The following is a 20,552-nucleotide window of genomic DNA, read 5'->3' as shown; positions in this document are numbered from 1 at the left end:
TTTTTTCTAATACTGAAAGAACATAGCCTTATCCTAATATTGTATTAAAATCCCTTATATGTCTTTGAGATACTTATTTCTTGTTGATGTGAGTTGCACTTGCCATCTTTTTTCTTCCCTATAAGTGACAGGAATTATTATGGGAGTACGAAGAACAGCTACCATGCAAGTTTCCAAGCTGCATAACTTGGGGCTATTGAAACAGAGAGTTGAGGTGCTGAGTCATGACTTTGGTCCTATGAGCCTAAGTGTCATAATTTTTTATGAATTGTGCCCCAAGAGCCTCCTGTAAAATGACACATGCTGACATCCATTGACCTCTTAAACTAATATTTCTGTCACATAATTCAGTTGTCTGTGTTTCCTGAAAGTAATAAAATTAGTTTGTACTGGGTGGATAATGATTTTATTATCAATTTCCTCTGAGGTAAGTGTTCTTACAGTAATCCAGTTTGAAGAAAGGATTGTTTGTACAGGCAAAATCCAAAGTAACATGTTGTATCTGTGGAAGAAAAATACCTGTGGTAGTCAAAGGCAATATGCTTTCTGTTTTCCTTCTTTTGTGAGATACACTAGTCTCTTGGAATTTATCTTCTTTATTAAAAGTTGATTGTTTGCATTTTGTAAATAAGAAGTGTCTATTAAATAACACTTCAATGTATCCTTAGTACAATCTTAATTGACATACATCCCGATGACCCAGAGTCACTTGGATATTCCTTCCAATTTAGTTCTGCCAATATTTATTGAGGATTTATAATGGCATTGGGTTCCTTACTTTTGTAAATAAGAAAAGTAAATAAGACAAAATTTCTATCTCAAACCATTGATAACCATAAAGAAAATATTGAATTATGTTAATTATCATTTTAGTTTTGTCTCTTCTGATAGTTTGAAAATTATTGATTAGAACAGTGTCTATTAGTAGAATGTAATGTATTTTAGACTCAGACTTAAACCCATCAACCCTTTAACCTCACATGACTTCACAAACTTTCACACTAATAGAAGAGACAAAATGTACAGCCCTCCCCAAACCACCCCCACACAAACAGTGGTATTCTTTATTCTTCCAGAATGCCTGTTACTTCACTTTTCCTTGAGTCACTGATACTGAAGTTGGAAGGGACCAAGGAGGGCATACTATATGTGACAAGAAACCACCCTGTATCATATCCATTACCTAGGCATCTGGCTTTTACTTGAAATCCTCTGGTGCTAGGGAATTCCCCACCTCCCAAGGCGTGCCATTCCACTTTGGGATAGCTCTATTCATAAGGAAATTTTATCTGGTCCTGGTTCTGCTTTCTAGGGCCATGAAGAACAAGTTGAATTCCTCTTCCCCATGACAGTCATTTAGATATTTCAATCCACTTATCATGTTTTCCTCAGTTTTCCCATCTGTAAGCTAAGTTTCCCAGCTTCTTCCAACTAATCTTTATTTGACATGATCTTGAGGTCATTCTTTTCCTAGGCCTCTTTTAGATGCCATCGTTCCTATCGATGTCTTTCCTAAAATGTGGAATCCAGAAGAGAATATGATTTTCCAGATGTGGTCTGACCTGAGCAAAAATCCAGCACAACTATAACCTCTGCAAGCTTGAACACTGTCTCTCAATGTAGTCCAGAGTTAAACTGGGCTACTTAGAGGATATGGTACAAACTTATAATGAGCATACTCTTCTCAAATACTTAGCAATCTTTTTCAGATGAACTGCTTTTGAACTAGGTCTCAAAAGAACTTGTATTTTGTGAGGTTGGCTGCATTTTGCATCTCTAATTGCCTTTCAGAAATCTTGAACTAGATGTCTAGTAAACATTTTAAATGTAATATATCTGAAACAAAATTTGTTATCCTATCCCCTAAACCCTTCCCCTTCCTCTATTCCTACCTTCCCTGTTACTGTAGAGGGCAGCACCATCCTTCCAGTCCCTAAAGTTCAGAACTAGGAGTCATTCTGGATTCCTCACTATCTCTCCCCCATAGTCAAGCTTTTGCCAAGTCGTGTCAACTTCATTTTTGCAACATCTCTTGAATATACCCCCTTTTCTCCTCTGGCACTGCCATCACTATAGGGAAGGCTCTTATCACTTCATGCATAGATTATTATAGTAGCATGCTAGTCGGTTTGCTTGTATCAAGTCTCTCCCCAGTCTGATGCGTTCTCCAGCTACAAATCTGACACTTTAGGACTAAAAGGTATGGACCATAGGACTGGCCATTGCCACTTACTTTTGTGTATCCCCTGGTAAACATCTATGGCATTGTAGTCTTTACTTCTATAAATTTCCAGCATATTGCAATTCAAACTCAATCACAGATTCACGATGCTTACATAGTAGGAATTCATTTTCCCTTGATTTACAGAGTCTCTCTAATGTGGAATTGATAACCAATTTCATCTTTAAATGAGCCATTTCATTTAGTTATTATTTTATTAAAACTTAAGATTGCATAAAAATGCTATGAGTAGAGCTGTAAATTGGTATAACCACTGTAGAAAACAATTTGGAATTATGCTTTTTTAAAAACAAAGTGACTAAAATGTCCATATATTTTGACACAACTATCCCACTGATAGTCCTGGCAAAGGATACGAATGTTAAAGCAAGGATATCAAAGAAAGAAAGCTCAAATATACATCAACATATTAATAGTGATTTCTGTGGTTACATAAAACTGCAAACAAAGTAATATCCATTTATTGGGAAATAGCTAAACAAATTGTGGCAAGTGAATAGAGAAGAATATTTTTATATCATACCAAACTCTGAATAGGAAGAATTCAGAGAGGCATAGGAAGATGTATATGAACTGATTCAAAATAAGTAAACAGAACCAAGAAAACAACACATGTAATGACTGCCACGATGTATATAGAAAGAAATTTTTATTATACATTTATTATACATATACTATGAATGGGGCATATTTTTTAAGATATCTATTTTTCTGTTATCCTTTTCTGACTTGTATCACAACATGTACATTTTATAAGCTGTCCTGGTAGATGGTAAGCTTCTTGAAGGCAGCCACTAATCGTTTTTCAGCTTTGGATTCTAACATCTAATGTAGTGCCTTGAATATGGTAAATGAGTAATAAATTTTGTTCAGTTGATTTTTTAAAATGATTATATAAAACTGAATATCATTTGTGTGGATTTGTTTACTTTGACAATATTTATTTGTTATAAGGGAGAACTTTTCATTTTAAGTAGGGGAGTTGGCTAGGAGAGTTATAGTGGGTATAGTGATAGGAATACCCCCCAAAATGCAGAAAAAATAGAAAGATTTATCAATAAAACATTTAAAAATACATAGAAGATGGGGTGGCTAGCTGGCACAGTGAATAGAGCACTGGCTCTGGAGTCAGGAGGACCTGAGTTCAAATCCAGCCTCAAACACTTAACATTTACTAGCCATGTGACCTTGGGCAAGTTACTTAACCCCAACCGCCCAGCCTTCCTCCCTCCAAAAAGCAAAAAAAAAAAAAAAATTACATAGAAGAGAGCAGCAAGAATTTCAGAAAAAAGATTTTCTATCTTCCTTGGCCCCTTGGCAGTTTTGCGACCTCTCGGGCCACACACTGCCCCTCGCCACTGCCGCTGCCACTATGCCCCCAAAAATCGAGGAAATAAAAGACTTCTTTCTCACAGCTAGGAGAAAAGATGCAAAATCTGTCAAGATCAAGAAAAACAAGGACAATGTGAAGTTTAAGGTTTGCTGCAGCAGGTACCTGTACACATTGGTTATCACAGACAAAGAGAAGGCAGAGAAACTTAAACAGTCCCTGACTCCTGGTTTGGCTGTGAAGGAGCTGAAGTGAAGGAATCATTCATTGTTACACCTATATTAAAATGTAGTCGGGGGGTGGAGAATTTCAGAAAATAAAAACAGAATGGTAGCACACTTTTGGATATATTGTTAAATTTATTATGTACTTTAAAAAAATCAAACTGTTCGCAATAGAGATGCATAACTTTGTATAACCCCCATTGTTCACATTATTTGCAACTTGTTATACTAATAATTCAACACAATTTTGTTGTAAAGAATTATAATTTTCAAACTAAAATTCAGAATCTGTAAAGAAAAAATGATTATATTTGCTAAACCATCTTTTTATCTGAATAGAAGGCTTGTGATATCCTTTGGTACCTGGTATGTACAGAAATTCATCACACATACATATTTTTATATACTAATTTATCATATTCAGGTGGCCTTTAACCTCTTTTAATTTGGGGTCTGGATCTTAAAACTCTCTGAACAAGTATAAAAAGGTAAATAAGATAGAGTTTTATGATCTCAAACCCAATTTTCTATTTACCAAATTCAATGAACCAATGAATTTACAATTCATATTTATAGTTATTACTTTTTTTCCTTCAGTTCAGCACTGCTGGAATTTCATAGGAATTTGTTTGGGGATTTTTTGCTCCTAAAGTGTCAGTATTTCTTATTTTTGTTTTCAGCAAATCAGAGGAGTGAAATAATTTATAACCTTACAAATTCATTTTTGTTTTGCTACAATAATGTACATACATTTAATAGTTAACACTCTCTTACTTTCTCCTTCCCTATCTTTCTCCTGACCTGGTACCATGCTGCCTTGATGTATGAGAGCACCCATATCTAACTAGATCTTTTAAAGATTTAGAATGGATGATGCTTCATCATCATTAGGGCCATTTTCTATTCTGCTGCACTTCCCTATGCCCTTTGAACTTTAAGATAATTTTCTACCCCTTGGTAATTACAATAAGGTTTAATATTACAATTTTGACTGTAAAGTCAGTCTTAATCAATATCCTTATTCTACACACCAAATTAGATATTTTCAAAAGACTCAAACACCCTTTATGCACCACTTTTACATTTGTGTTGTTGTTGTTTTTTTCCAATCAGAAGGTGATTTCCTTAAGGGAAGGTACTGTTTTGCTTTTGTATTTGTGTCCCTAGCTCACAAAGTGTATTAGTATTTTTAAAAATTCATTTCTTTATTTGTGCATTCATTTATTGTCTACATACAAATTCAGAGATTTAACATTTGACTATAAAAATGTTAACAAACCATTTGTATGAAAGAGAATACTAAATTTGTCAAACACATATTAATAGATGAAGTGTCTCAGCAGTATTGAATCAATGAGTATTTACAGTAAACCTACAATGTTCCAGGTCCTGGTAATACAAAGGCAAAAAATGAGATAGCCACTCCCTGACCTCAGGGACCTTACATTTTAACAGGAATATATAACAGCAAATAAGTACAAGTTACATACAAAATAGTTCAAAGTAATTTGTCTGCTCTGGGAGGGTAAAAGGAAGGAACAAAAAATGAGAAAAATCAGAAAAAGACCACTGGAAGGTGGTGGCATCTGAGCTGAGCATTGAAAGGAACAGAGTTCAAAGAGGTGGGGTGGAAATAGGAGAGAATTCCCCAGCTAAATACTCAGGGCTTACGTGAGCTAAGGTCAAATTAGATTAATGTAGTTTTTCTAGATTTGAAGCTATATCAGTTTCTTAGTGCCTGTAAATAGGAGACTTACCTCATTATGAATGTTCCATTTTACTTGAGGTAGAATCAAAGCTTTGAAGAATGTCTTCTTTAGGAGAGAGGGACAAAGTTTTAGACCTTACAATCTGGCATATCCATTTTCTAGGTCATTGCTTAGGATAATTCCTATTGATTAATCCTATTCACCCCCTTCTATATACTTTCCACCTTCAATTTGATTCCTATTTGAGACACCTTTCCTAAGTCTCTTGATTCCTAATATGGAAATTTAAATTATTATAGGAACATGCTTAATTAGCTGGACTTAGAAGAAAAATACTCTTTTCAGTTATAGAATAGCCATAGAAGCCTATAACTTGAAGAGAATGAGAGATCCTTTTGTAAATCATACACTTGATGTCTAGGTGGCTAAGAAAATAGAATAAAAATTGACCCTTAGATCTAATAAAATGTAAGCTCCTTGAGAACAAAGGCACCATTAAACATGTGTATGTTCAAATTGTCTTGCTTAGTATCATGCAAAAAGTCAGCACATGATAAATGTTTGTTGGATTGATTCAAAATTGCCTCAGAAGAAAATTCAGTTCTTGATTTGCCATCCTTTTTCTTTTTAGATAGCTTATAAAATAGCTTTAGATGTCTTATAATAAGGGTTGAGTACCAAAAACTACTTATCAATCTACTTTTTGGTTGTGATTCCGAGGAATTTGAAATACATTTTTTTTTTGCAACTTTACACTCAGTTTGAGATGCAGTTGTTATGGCAAGCAAAGTACTACTTTGCTGCTTGTTTCAACTGTTCAAGTGCCTTTGAGCCTTGTCTTTGATTTTATCAAAAATTTTTGTTGGAAACAGTATACATTGTGTTACCCTTAATAGGTCTAAGAGAGTTTGGACACCTTCCCTGCCCTTAATGGGCCTAAGTGAATCTGTAGACCTTCCCTGTCCTTAATAGACCTGTCATCATGACATGGAGTCCACAGTGGGAGGAGCTTGCTGAAAGAGTAGACAAAAAGGGTGGAACAGGAAGGGTGGAACAGGAAGGAGGAGAACAGAGAAAAGCTCCAGCAGAGCTTGAAGCAAGCAGAACTGAGAGGGAGAATGCTTGTGATTTCAGTGCTCTGTTTATTTGTGTTACTTTCTGTGAATTGAGAGAGAAAATGCTTGTGATATAAGCACTCTGTAGCACTCTGTTGTTCTGTCAGACAAAAGCACCCTGTCTGTTGTTCTTAGACAGAAGTCCTGAAAGAGGATTTCACTGCTGTTACATAAGTGCTGATTATTGTTGATTTCTGCTTGATTTCTCAGACAGAAACCTCGTCTGTTGATTTGTGTTACTTTGTCAGTCAGGAACTGAATTAAGATGATAGTACTGGTAATGTACTATAATCTATTACAGTGTAAATGCTGTGAAACTCTGTTAAGCTTAATGAGTGCAGATATTGTTGTAGCTCTGTTAAGCTTGGTCTTCCTAGAAACAGAAACTTTGAAGAGCTTGGAGTGGAGCAGTCCCCATAAGCTGAGTTATGAATCAGGAGGGAGAGCTGCCTATGTGTGAGTCCAGGTAAGAGTTCTGTGAATCCAGGCAAGAGAAGGGTAAATCCGTGAAAGAGCTGGGAGAGCTTCCTACATGTGAATCCAGGCAAGATCTAGGAACAGTCAGCCTGTGGAAGAGGAGCTGTGTGGTTTGGAAATCAGCCTCAAGTTAAGATGAAGGAAGACTTTACTTGGACACTCTGTATTGACTAAGGAGATTGTAACTTACTTAATGATATGTTTTGTTTAAGTCTATGTAGCCACCTTAGTAATAAGTTGTTATGTTATGCTGTTGTGAATGTTATTCTTTAGTTTCTTGAATGTTATGCTTTAGTTTAGTGCTGAATAAATAGGGAGTTCACTATACTATGTGGTTAGATCCTTAAAGTTATTCACAGCAGTAGTCCTCAGGAGAGCTAATTTTAATTGGCTTTACATTTTTGGTGATTTCTGTCTATCTTGGTTAGAGGGCTCTCCTGAGAGAAGGGAAAAACTATTCTCAAATTCTTCCTATAGCATAGTTAATCTACATTAAACACTTTATATATGTCAGACACTGTGCTAAGAACTGAGAAAACAAAGCCCCTCCCCCCCAAAAAAAAAGAAAAGCCACAAAACTCCAAAACATATGATAGCTGTGTGACCTTGGGGCAAGTTCCTTATTTCTTAATGTTCTCAACAACTCCTCTAATACAATGAAATAGCAGCTGCATCATCTATTCCTACTTCACCTTCTACTCCATGTCCTACAAACCCAGCCATTGTTTTCTCCCTTATTCATTTTTTAATTAAATTTTATTTTTTCCAATGAATATTTGGCTTCTTTTCTTCTCATCTTTACTGCCCCTCCCAAACAAAAAATCAAGAAAAACAGAATACCTTGTTACAAATGTGTATAATCAAGTAAAACAAATCCCCAGATTGTCATGTCTAAAAGAGAATATCTCAATCTGTACTGAGTCTATCGCTTCCATCAGGAGATGGGTAGCATGTTTAATCTAGAGTCTTTTAGAATCATAGTTGGTCATTGCATTGATTACAGTCTCTAATACTTTCAAAATTTGTCTTTGCTATATTATCATTATTATATATATATTGTTCTCCTGGTTCTCATACTACATGTTAGTTCATACAAATCTTCCCAGGTTTCTCTGAAACCACCTGCTCCATTATTTCTTTGAGCAAAATAATATTCATATACTTACTCAGCTATTCTTGAAATTGTTGTCCATCCCCTAAGTTATCAATATTCTTAGCCACTGCAAAGAGAGCTAATGTTTATATACACATGTGTGTGCATGGATGTATATATATATTTTTTTTTGAGAGAGAGAGAGAAAGTGTGAGAGAGAGAGAGAGAGAGAGAGAGAGAGAGAGAGAGAGAGAGAGAGAGAGAGAAAATATGTTAGTCTTAGTTTATGGGTCCTCTTCTTCTTTCTTCAATCTCTTTGGTGATATAGACCTAGAAATTGGGTCAATGGTTCAAAGAGTATGCACAATTTAATAGATTTTTTTGGGAGTAGTTCCCAATGGTTTTCCAGAATGGCCGGACCAATTCACAGACGCACCAGATTTGCATTAATGTGCCTATTTTTCCCATAGCCCCTCTATAGTTTGTCATTTTCCCTTTTTGTCAGCTTTGTCAATCTGGCAAGTATATGGTAGAACTTTAGAGTTCTATTTATTTGCATTTCTCTAATTAGAAGGAATTTAGAACATGATTTCATATGCCTGATGATTTACTTAAATTTTGTATTTTTACATCTGCCTGTTCATATGCTTTGACCATTTATGCATTGAGAAATGGGTCTTATTTTTATAAAATTTAATCTGTTTGTTCCCTTGATATCTTCTAAATGAGACCTTTATCAGATAAATTTGTAGTTTTTTTCATTTATCTATATTTCTTAATTTTAGATGCACACCAGTTTTGTTTGTGTGAAAACTTTTAATTTTTTTTGTAATCAAAATTATTCATTTTATCTTCTGTGATCATCTCTAACTCTGGTTTAGTCACACTTTTCTCCTATCCATAGATCTGAGATCTGAAAGGTAATTTATTCCTTACTCCTCTAATTTGTTTAAGATATCACTCTTTATGTCTAAGCCATGTACTCATTTGGAGTTTATCTTGGTATATGGTGTGCAATATTGGTCTATACCTAGTTTCTGACAGTCACTTTTCAGGTTTCCCAACAGTTTTATTTTATTTTATTTTTGTTGAATGTGAATTCTTGGCCCAGTAACAGGTCTTTGGCTTATCTAAGACTAAGCTATTGTTCTCATTTGCTTCAACATATTGTATGTCTAATCTATTCTCCTGATCTATCTCTTTATTTCCTAACAAGTATGAGATTGTTGTGATGATTACTTCTTTAAAATATTTTGAGAATTAGAAATGCTTGTCTGAGAATAATAACAATCCCTTTGATATTCTTGAACATTTGTTCTCTCAGATGAATTTCATTATTATTATTCCAGTTCTCTAAAGCATTTTTTGTGCTTTGATTGTATAATCCTTAATAAGTAAATTAATTTTGATTATATTGCCATTTTTATTGTATTGACCTGGCCTATATATGAAGAATTAGTACCTTTCCAAATATTTATGTCTTAATTTCTGTAATGAATGTTTTGTTACTGTGTTTTTATAGTTTCTGTGCATTTCTTGGCAGGAAGACTTCTAGCCATTTTATATTTTATGTAGGTATTTTAAATGGAATTTATTCTGCTATCTTTCCTGATAGAATTTGTTGGTAATAGAGAGAAATGCTTGTGATTTAAATGGATTTATTTTATGTCCTACAACTTTGGTGAATTTATTAATTGTTGCAATTAATATTTTAACCAACTTTCTGTGATTCTCTAAGTAAACCATCTTCATATGCAAAAAGCAATCATTTTATTTTCTCTTTGCTTATCCTTATTCTCATAATGTTTTTTGTCTTGTTCCTAGCACTCTGTTGAATAATAATGGTGATGATGGGCATCCTTTCTCTATGATTGATCTTATTGTTTCTATCCTATTATTAAAAGAACTCTAAGGTGAAATATTGCTCATTCTTCAGCAGGAGCCTGTTCAAAAATTTAAAAACCCTTTCACCTAAGAAAATCTTTTATGTATTTCCTATTACAATTTATGCTCGTTTCCTCTTATTTTATCAAATAGAGGAAAGAAGATCAACATCTACTTATAATTACCTTTCACATATTTAAAGGCCCTTAAATCAACCCTCAAACTCCTTCATTTCCTTAACCAATAATCCCAAACCTTTGAAGCTTTTCTCAAGGGGACTATTCTCCTGCCCTTTAATCTCTTTTCCTGCCTTTCTCTTCACAAATGTGAACTCAAAGTTGTAACGAAAGTCTAGCCAATGCCAAGTATAGGATTGCATTCTTGTCCTTTCCTTTTATCCTGTTATCAAAATAGATACTTTTCATTAAGGCACCAAATTGCTCAATCATATTAAACTTCTCATCCATTGTGTCTTTAGATCTTTTATCTAATATTTATGTCAAACAAGTTATTCATCATCTAGGATATGGCACACTTGATTATTGCCTGCAAATCTGCCACTTTTCACTTATATAATTTGAACTTCATCCTGTATTGGAAGTGCCATTTTTGTGATTTACCAAAGTCTAAAATTATTAATTAATATTTTGAAACATTAGAAATATGATAATTTATAACATGTAATTATACATTGTGCTACAGCTCCCCAAATATGTCTATTTTTCCTCATTTCATAATGGGTGGAAAAAGTAATGATTTAAAGAACTTATAAATAAACTGCATGTTAAATACTCTTATATAATTACATTGTTTCAGCATAAAAGTCTAGGAACTTGGGGCGGCCAGGTGGCTCAGTGAGTAAGAACACTGGCCCCAGTGTTGGGATGACCTGGGGATCGAATCCAGGCTCAGATACTTAGCACCACACCCAGAAATAACTTGCTGTGTAACTTTGAGCAAGTTACTTAACCCCAATTGCTTAAAAAAAAGTTTAGGAACTTGTATGGGATACCGATGCTCACACATTTTTAAAATAAATATTTCAGGGTACCAGGTGTAAAACATTTAAAAGCAAATAAAACTAAGTCCTAGGTAAAAAGTTCGCAATAAAAATATATAAATATAAAAGCAATGAAATATAACAATGTCAAGGAATATAGTTAGAAGCTGAATGAGAAGAATAGTGAATGCTCTAAGAATTTGGTGACTCCAGAGAGAACTGTGCATGGAGAAGGCAGGGGTGGCTTCATGAAAGAGTTGTGATTTGCTAGTCCTTAAAGGATGATGTCCTAACACAAACTTGGAGTGGTTCAGAATAGCAATAGACCAATACAAGGAAACATGGAGCTCAGGAACAAAAGAAAGCAAGCCAGCTCTATTTACAGGAGATACAAATCTAAGGTCAGTCAGGGAGAATGATAGAAACAGGTCTGCTGAACCTCCAGGTAGAATTGGAAACTCAGAAGGAATGGGGCATTCTCTCCCTCAAACCAATAAAGTCTTGTGTGATTTTTTTTAGAGTTTTTATCTGTATCTAGGCAGGCTTAGGCATTAGAGGCCCAGAGCAAGGACCTCCTGGATCTAGGATTGGCACTGATTTATACAAATTGTGTGTGGAGTGGAGGCCCACGAGAGGGAGACACTCTGGGGAAACTGGAATATAGTTGATATTTAAACTCCTCATGGCTGAGAAAATGGGCTTTAGGCTTTTATTTCTGGTGTTACTCTGACAGGGTGACTTATTTTCTCTGTAAGGGATTTTTGAGCTTCTCTGGGGCTTTTTTGTTTAGTACTTCATACTGTATTCCTTACAGATGGGTAAGAGTAGAATTTATTTCCCTAATGATCAAAGTCATAGTTTATTGAGAGCTGTTGTTGAACATGCCTTTAGATACAGAGAATACCTTCAAGTGCCCAATGAGATACCATGTCTTTTTGAAAAATAGAAAGTGTAAAACATATCCTCTTTGATTTTTTTTTAAATTTAAGAACCCTTCCTTTTCTATGCTTTTATATAATGCATTCTCTAACAGATACAAATGATGTTTATTCATTTTAAGGCATTATGCCAATTAAAAAAATCTCAGCATTAGAAATTAGCACAGGTGCTCTCTTGTCTAAAATATACTTTTACAGAAGTTCCTTCCACAGCCTCCCTGACAAGTGGCAACCTGGTCTTTGCTAGAAGATATAGTATGAGGGAAAACCCTCAGCTTCACAAGTCATCCCATTGTACTCTTGGACAGGTTAAGTATAAATATGTTTTCCTTTACACTGACAAAATCTGCCTTTTTGCATCTTCTAAATATTGTTTCTGGTTCAGTACATTGGGAACCAAGTAGAATTAGTCTTTTGTTTTGACATGATAACTCTTTTTTTTCTTTTCTTTTTTTTTTTTGATGGGAGAAGGCAAGGCAATTGGGGTTAAGTGGCTTTCCCAAGGTCACACAGTTAATAAGTGTTAAGTGTCTGAGGCTGGATTTGAACTCAGGTCCTCCTGACTCTATAGCCGGTGCTATATGAGTATTGCATCGCCTACCTATTCCATGATAACTCTTTAGATACTTACATGCTACTAACATGTATGTCTCTCTTCTTTTCCTGCCTAAATATACTCAATTTCTTTAACAATTTCTTGTATGACATGGTTTCTAGTCCTTCTTTTTTGGACAGCCTTGTTAATTCCCTTGGTAAAACGCAGTGCTTAGAGGACATTACTCCAGATGGAGTCTGATAGAGTGCAGAGTAAAATGGAACTTGATACACATCCATCATTCTGAACACTATGCCTATCCTGATGTATTATAAGATTACATTTGCTTTTTTGTCTGCCATGTTATAGTAGAATCATATTGATTTTGCAGTCACCTAAAACTCTTGCCTCTTTACCACATGACCTGCTTTCTTGATATTTTTTTCACTTATCTTATATTTGTGAAGTACATTTTTTTAAAACCCAGACAGAAAATTTTATATCTCTTTAAATTCCATCTCGTTAGATAAAGTCCATTGTTCAAGCATTTACAGATCTTTTTGTATTTTGATTCTACCTTCCATTTTGTGATATCTATCTATCTATCTATCTATCTATCTATCTATCTATCTATCTATCTATCTGTCTGTCTGTCTGTCTGTCTGTCTGTCTGTCTGTCTGTCTATCTATCTATCTCTATATCTGTCTATCTGTCTCTCTATCTGTCTGTCTGTCTCTATCTCTCTGTCTATCTATCTATCTATCTATCTATCTATCTATCTATCTATCTATCTACCTATCTCAACTTTGTGTCTTCTTCAAATTTTTTTATTCATGGAATGTATGTTATTTTCCAAACCAGGGCTAAAAATACACCCCAGTTCTATGCCAACAGTATATTTTGAGGGTATTCCATTAAAACTTGACCCTATTCCTAATCCTCCCAAGTTGATCTCAACCTTTTAGTACTGACCGTTCAAAAAGTACTGAATATCCTTTATGTCATTCAGTCTACTTCTTTCATTCTTGTACATTATGGATAGCATTCATGACTTTGTGAAATGCCTCTTATAGTTTATATAAAAATTCCCCTAATGTAAGAGTCTAATAAAGCTAGTTTATTAATTAATAAATTAGTTTAATGCTATAACTCTTCTTTATAAATCTATGCTGTCAACAACTATTATTCCTTTTTTATAGTTAAGCTTAAGAATGTGAAATATTGGATTTGTCCCCAAAGACAAGGAAAAAATTTATTTGAAGCAATATGCCTATATGTTTTATATAACATGAAGCAAAAAGTCTAAACAAGTTTTACTGAGATTAAGAAAAGACCGTATTAGAAGAATGAATATAGATTGACACCCTGACAAAGTCTTCAATTGCAAAATTAACATTCAGCTATCACTGTTTTGTGTTGTTAAATGACTGAATCATCATTATATATATAATATATATAATATAAATATATAAATATATATATATTTGCTTTTTGGAGGGCGATTGGGGTTAAGTGACTCGCCCAAGGTCACACAGCTATTTTTTGTGTTGTGTCTGAGGGCAGATCCGAACCCAGTTCCTTCTGCCTCCAGGGCTGGTGCTCTATTCACTGTGCCACCTAGCTGCCATTCATCATAATATTTTTAAAAATTAATTTACCTTTTGGGTATATATTTTTAGTAGGGCCAAAGACATGTTGAAGTTGTTTGTACAATAACTACTTGGGGATATACTTTAGCAATCATTCTACTATTTAGTGACAAGTAATTATCTACATTACTTCCCCAGTTATATGCATCTCTTTCTTGACCTTCAGCATTGTGTACATTCCACCTGTTGATACATTTTTTCTTTACAGCATCCAGCTGTTAGCTATACCAAGAAGAAACATCTCTTTAAGATAGATAACTAAACTAAGGGCATGTTTTATTGGTACTTATGTATGTAGAACTATAATTTAATTTTTTCAGTTTTGGGGAAAGGGACACTTTATTTTTTGATCACTGAGTCATAGATTTAGAGCTGTAAGAGACCTTAGAGACCACCCTCCTCTTATCCTTTTGTTTTACAAATAAGGAAACTGAGGAGACCAGAGAGGTTAAGTGACTTTCTAAGGATTAAAGGGCTATTAAGTAGCAGAGACACTAAATTTAGGTGTTCTTAATCCAAAACTAGCCTTATTTCCTCTACCACCTTATCAAAAATTGTCTGATATTATCATTTATTAAATAAGGGAACTGAGACTCAGAGAGGTAAAAGGAATTACCCCAGGTCTTGTAGTAATTAATAGAGAGATGGCATTTAAATTTAAGACTTTTGCCCCAAAATCCAAAGCATCTTCAATTATACTGTTTTTTTTTAAATGCCTTTATTGCTTTCAAGGTAGTTTCTTACCTGGTCTATAATGGTTTTCTATTCATTTTCACATGTTGTGAATTCTGTTATATTTGTCATACTTCAAGAGCTCAAAGATCTATGATTTTTGTTGGGGGGTGGGGAAACTTGGGTGGTTTACCTCCAGAGATGCAGATTACAACTCTTCTCTCCCTCACTAAGAGATTTTAATGTGTTTCTTTCACTAAAATAATGCACATTTTATGGCCAACCTTTTGATCACTAACTTCTCTGAAATTAAGCAGGTTTTTAATGACAGAAACTTAGTTAATTGCTAGGTTTCAGCTCAGCTACAAGAGCCTTCAAGAACCCAGGGTCACTATTATACCAATATGCGGCATGAGAGGATGAATTTACTAAAGGAATATATCTTAACTACTATGATATTTAAATTATATTTCATCTTACATTGGTCTCAACTCATATGACCTATTAGCTTTGCTCTAATTTAGCCACTTTCAGGGTGAAGTTAGATCTTTCCAGTATTCATAACTATAATCAAACCAATAATGACTGATATTTTTGTCTTTTATATTCATAACAGCAGTTTAATATTTTTAGATTTACTGTTGTATAGCCTACCTTTGTCATAAAAATAGCATGAGATGTCACCAAATGCTTTGCTAAAATCTAGGCAAAGTCTATCTTCATCATTCCCTTGATCTAAAAGTTTATTAACCTTGTCAAAAAAGAAAATACATTTAGCCTGACATGATCTGTTCTTTTTGAAGCCATACTGACCCTGTGATTACTGTTCTTTATTAGATGTCCACTTACCACCTCTTTATGATAAGCTCTAGAATTTGCTAGGTATTGATATCAAATACTGACCTATAGTTTATAGATTCCCTTGTTTGCCTTTCTTGAAACTTGGGAAAATATTTGTTCTTCAGTACTGAAATACATCTCCGGTTCCCCCTGATTTTTCAAGTATCACTAACAATGGCTTGATATCAGCATGTATTAACAATATTTCATTTCCCAGTAACAGAGTTCATCTGGACCACATGCTTGATTTCCAATAGTGAAGATTACACCTCATCATTTCAAACAAAATTGCTTTCTCCAAAGTTGCCAGTGATCTCTTAATTGCCATATCTAATGGTTATTTTAAATCCTCATACTTCTTGATTTCCCTGCAGCTTTTGACATTGTGGATCTCCCTCTTCTACTTGACATTTTCTTCTCTTTAGGATTCTGTGATTTTGTTCTATCTTGATTTCCCCTTCCTACCTGTCTGACTGCTTCTTCTCAATCTCCTTTGCTAGATGTTCATATAAGTCACAACTACTAAAGCTGGGTGTACCCCAGGGTTCTGTCCTGGGCACTTTTCCCTCTATATTATTTCACTTGGTGATAGCAGCTTCCATGGTTTAAATTATAAGCTCAATGCACAATTCTCAGCTCTACTCATCTAGCCCTAGCCCCTCTGCTGACCTACAGACTCTCATCTCCAACTGTCTACTAGACATCTCAGAGAAGAAGTTAACAGTCACTTAAACTTAACATATCCAAAATTGAACTCATCTTTCCTGACAAATTCTTCTCCCTTTCCTAACATCACTATTGAGAATATCACTATCTTCTCAGTCACCCAGGCTCAAAACCTAGGTGTCATCCTTGAGTCTGTCTCTCTCTTTTTTCTCTCACTCCCCTTCTCTCCTCCATATCCAATCAGTGGCCAAGTCCTATCATTTCTACTTTCATAACAATTCTAGCATACCCTACGTTCTCTCCTTTGACAGACCAGAACCCTGGTGCAGCTCCTCATTACCTCTATGCCTGTTTTTAATTTTTTTTTAAAGCAATTGGGGTTAAGTAACTTGCTCAAGGTTACACAGCCAGTTATTTCTGGGTGTGGTGCTAAGTGTCTGAGCCCAGATTTGATCCCCAGGTCCTCCCGACACTGGGGCCGGTGCTCTTACTTGCTGAGTCACCTGGCCACCTCTAAGCAATTGGGGTTAAGTAACTTGCTCGAGGTTACATGGCCAGGTGTTTCTGGGTGGGTGCTAACTGTCTGAGCCCGGATTCGATCCCAGGTCATCCTGACACTGGGGCTGGTGATCTTACTTGCTGTGCTACCTGGCCACCCCTCTCTATGCCTGTTTTGCAGTAGCCTACTGGTTGGTCTTCTTGTCTTAAGTCTATCTCTTATCCAATCCCTTCTCCACTCAGATGTCAAATTAATCTTCCTAAAGCAAAGATATGACCGTGTCCTTGTTCTGATTGATAAACTCCAGAGGTTCCCCATCACTTTTAGAACCAGATATATAATCTTCTGCCCTTCACAACATGGCCCCTCCTCCTTTTCCAGGCTTCTTATTCCTCACTTCCATCCCCCCATTATTTTGAGATCCAGTGACTCAGATCCATTGGCCCCTTTCGTGGAATGTTGACCAAGACACTCCATTTCCAGATTCTGAACATATTCACTGGTTGTTTCATATGTTTGAAATATTCTTCTTCATCTCTACCTCTTGGCTTTCCTGGCTTCCTTCAAATCTCAGCTAAAATATTATCTTCTGGTGGGTAGGGGAAAGATGGGGAAAAAATTGTAATTCAAAACCTCATGGACAAAATTAAAACATAAAATATTATCTTCTACAAGAAACCTTTTCTTATTTCCCTTAATGCTAGAGCTTTCTTTTTATTATCTCCAATTTACCCTTCATATATCTTGATTGTATGTAGGTTTCATGTTGTCTTCCTGATTAGACTGTGAGGTCCTTGAGAGTAGGGACTGTTTTTAATTTTTTTTTCTGCCTTTCCTTGTATCCCTAGTGACTGGTACCTGGTAGGCTCTTAAAACATTCTTGTGTAATGACTCATCTATGCCTGTCCTTGTTATGCTAATCTTGTCCATGTACTCCCACGAGTCTACCCAGTGTTCTACATACCTTTCTTGCTTGCACCTGACACTGCAAGGGTACCAGTGCCCAGGCCACAGGACCAACCCATCTTTTCTTCTTACATTTCTCTGATACTCACATTCTTCCAGTTCCTGATTGATATTTTGCAGCCTGTGAGTCTCCATTGACTTCCAAAAGATTCTCATTTTTAATTCTTTCAAGACTGTTATGTTTTGTGCTTTGCAACCATATAACAACACTAGTAGAAAGTTGATATTAGAGATCTGAGCATTTATTTCTAGAAGAAAAAAAAAATCATTTAATTAACTTTACACTTCCCTACACGGGATCTAGTCTACTCTCTTCTAAATCTTTGTCCACTTGTCCCAGGTACATATACTGATGTACAATCTCTCTAGGTATTTTTTTCAACTTCATGTCATAATCTTGGTAATTGACACCTTTCATTTTTATAACCATTTCTGTGGTAGATAGTTAGACCAAACTATTTAAGGCTTGTGAGGAAGGAGAAGATATCAAAGACAAAGAAGAAAATCTTAGATTTTATTAAAACTGACACAAAGGTGACTGCAAGAGCATCAGCAACTAATGAACTAGGTGCTATTTCCTGACATGTACGGAATCTTTTTATAGGTGGTTTTTCTGTTGCTTCCCCCCTTTTTTAGTTTAATGCCTTTTTAATTAGATTTTGAAGATGCTAGGCAAATATATTCTTCCCTGCCTTTGTTAGGTGAACTCCATCTCTGGCTAGAATAGCATTCTTCTATTTTAAGGTTTCAGGGTGTAGAAATCCAAATTCTAGCTGTTCATTTCTCAGATAAGATTTTTTTCTTTTTCTTCCATTTTCTTCAGTAGAAAGTGGTTACTGGTCCTCTTCTTCAATTTCTTGCCCAAGACTTTGCACTATTTTCCAATGCTTTTCCATTCCTTTCTTTCAGCATCATTTGTGCCTTATGAATCCTCAGAAATGGGTAGTAATTTTCTCTTTTGGCAAGTCTTGTCATGTTATCTTATGTTTTAGGTAGACACCCTGGAAAGACAGCAACCCTTTTTATTTTAAACAGATCAACAGGCCTCAGTACCCTTAACTTGCCTATTACAAATGACCACTTGCTCTTCTCTTCTTTCTTTGCTCTTTACTAGCTGGCCTGTTACCTGAGGGCACTGGCAGATAGATTTTTATCATTTTTTTGGTGAACAAGTAGCTCCTTTTCCCTTAGCATACAACTCCCTCTGCTTTAAGAAGAGTCATACTTTCCTTTTTGGCTATATGTCCAGTTACCTTTTTTGGTTTCTTCCTCCTCAGTGGATAGTCTTCTCTTTTCCACTCTTCTAACACTTCAGGTTTCTCCACTTAACATTAACTGCTAAAGTACTTTCCCAATTTTTTCCCCTTTTACATTAAAAAAACCCCTTTCTTTTAAAAAATAACATTTTTGGGGGTCCCCGATTTTAGAGTATGAAGAGAAATGCACTGAGCCCATTTACTTTCTCTTTTCAGAGGGGAGCCTAACTTTCTAAATGTAGAGAGACTTTGCCTGTGATGAGGCTCCATGTTAAAAGGTCCCATGTGATCTGAGGCCCATGTGTAATAAGGACTGAATGTCCCCCATGTATAGCATGGGAATGTCACTGACTCATAACAAGGCAGAATGAACATCTCCAGTCTCTTCTCCAAGGGAGACTCTAATTCCTGACAGGAAAGGAATTGGGAAGTTGGGATCAGAGGTCACTCTGCTGTCCTCAAAGAGCCTGGATACCAAGCTGAAATTATATTTATTTGCTCCCTTAAATATTATTAGTCTAGGGGATATGACAAAGCTCAGTCTAACTTCTGATTGATGTTTTGAGATGAGGGGGAGAAGAAACCTAAGCTTTATATCCAAGGCTTAGCCCCTTCTTCCCCACCCCAAGCATTATTTATTTCAACATTCATTTAAAAAAATTTTGAGTCCCTAATTATCTTCCTCTTTTCCATCCTCCTCCACCCATTGAAAAGGCAAGAAATATGATGTCAATTATACATGTGAAATCATGTGAAACATTTCTAAATTATCCATTTTGCAGGGAAAAAGTGAGAAAAATAAAGTGAAAAAATTATGCTTCAATATGTGCTCAGATTCTACCAGTTCTTTCTCTGAAGCTGGGTAGCAAGTTGATAATCAAGATGAGTAAAGAGGTATTAAGACTGTACATAGTTGCCCCTGATGTATTTAAGTCACCTGTACTAGCTGAACTCCATCCACCATACTGAAACAACTAAAATTACTGGCCGTAATAACATAATAAAAAGGGAGGGATGATAAAAGTCACTCAACAAAAATAAGTAGTATGCAGAAATGTCCAACAATATGTCATTGTTTCACAGCCTTAATTTTGAGGGTGTTGTGGCTCAGTAAAAAAAAATCAGCTCTTGGGAAAAAATGTAGGTGTATCATGGATATTTGATATTATTCACCTTGCTTCTTTGAATGCAGCTTCTTTTGATTCTTGGTTGTGATCATTCAAAAAGGCTCCACCTTGACGAAATATTTAGAAAAGATAAGAAAAATCTCCCAATATTAAGGCTGAATTTCCAAGTTTCTAAATTACTTTTTGTTTTTAAATGAACCCTGTAAGATTTTTCATAAATGAAAGTGTTTGTATTGCAAATTGTGGCTTCAAAATGTAAGCTTTTCTGTTTGTATTTTTCTAAATTTAACTTTTTTCATGCTTTAAGTCACTGTTAGATGTACAAGGTT

At 35.2% G+C, this 20,552-nt stretch overlaps 1 pseudogene; it reads left to right on the top strand.

Annotated features, from left to right (window-relative positions):
• The first annotated feature begins 3,611 nt into the window (after window positions 1-3,611).
• LOC138176199 (large ribosomal subunit protein eL38 pseudogene) lies at window positions 3,612-3,864 on the top strand (annotated as a pseudogene).
• Window positions 3,865-20,552: the final 16,688 nt, after the last annotated feature.

The sequence above is a fragment of the Petaurus breviceps genome, unplaced genomic scaffold (genome assembly GCF_028583685.1).
Source record: "Petaurus breviceps papuanus isolate PSGF00001 unplaced genomic scaffold, PetGlider_PUasm1.0 84, whole genome shotgun sequence".
Classification (NCBI taxonomy): domain Eukaryota; kingdom Metazoa; phylum Chordata; class Mammalia; order Diprotodontia; family Petauridae; genus Petaurus; species Petaurus breviceps.
This window is presented reverse-complemented; position numbering and strand designations above follow the sequence as displayed.